Source organism: Colobus angolensis, unplaced genomic scaffold (genome assembly GCF_000951035.1).
Source record: "Colobus angolensis palliatus isolate OR3802 unplaced genomic scaffold, Cang.pa_1.0 Scaffold43, whole genome shotgun sequence".
Taxonomy (NCBI): domain Eukaryota; kingdom Metazoa; phylum Chordata; class Mammalia; order Primates; family Cercopithecidae; genus Colobus; species Colobus angolensis.
The window spans coordinates 1,443,807-1,444,411 of record NW_012117710.1 but is presented as its reverse complement, the minus strand read 5'-3'; positions in this window follow the sequence as shown (position 1 = coordinate 1,444,411).

The window sequence follows — 605 nt, the reverse complement described above, 5'->3', positions numbered from 1 at the left end:
AGTCAGGATGGTCTCGATCTCCTGACCTCGTGATCCGCCCGTCTCGGCCTCCCAAAGTGCTGGGATTACAGGCGTGAGCCACCGCACCCGGCCATTTTTTGTATTTTTAGTAGAGACAGGGTTTCACCATGTTGGCCAGGATGGTCTTGATCTCTTGACTTTGTGATCCACCCGCCTTGGCTTCCCAAAGTGCTGGGATTACAGGCATGAGCCACTGCGCCCGGCCTTGTTTTTGTTTTTTTGAGACAGAGTCTCACTCTGTCACCCAGGCTGGAGTGCAACTTCCACCTCCAGGGCTCATGATCCTCCCACCTCAGCCTCCCGAGGAGCTGGGACTATAGGTGTGCACTAGCATGTCCCAGTAATTTTATTTGTGGAGACAGAGCCTCACTATGTCGCCCAGGCTGGTCTCAAACTCCTGGGTTCAAGCAATCCTCCTGCCTTGGCCTCCCAGATTGCTAGGATTACAGGCATGAGCCACCACAGCTGCCAAGAGTGAAACTGGAGTGTTCCCTACACAGATGGTGATAGACAGTGGTGGGTCTACGAATTATCCTGATTTGATCCTTGTGCATTGTACACATATATCCAAATATGGGACACTG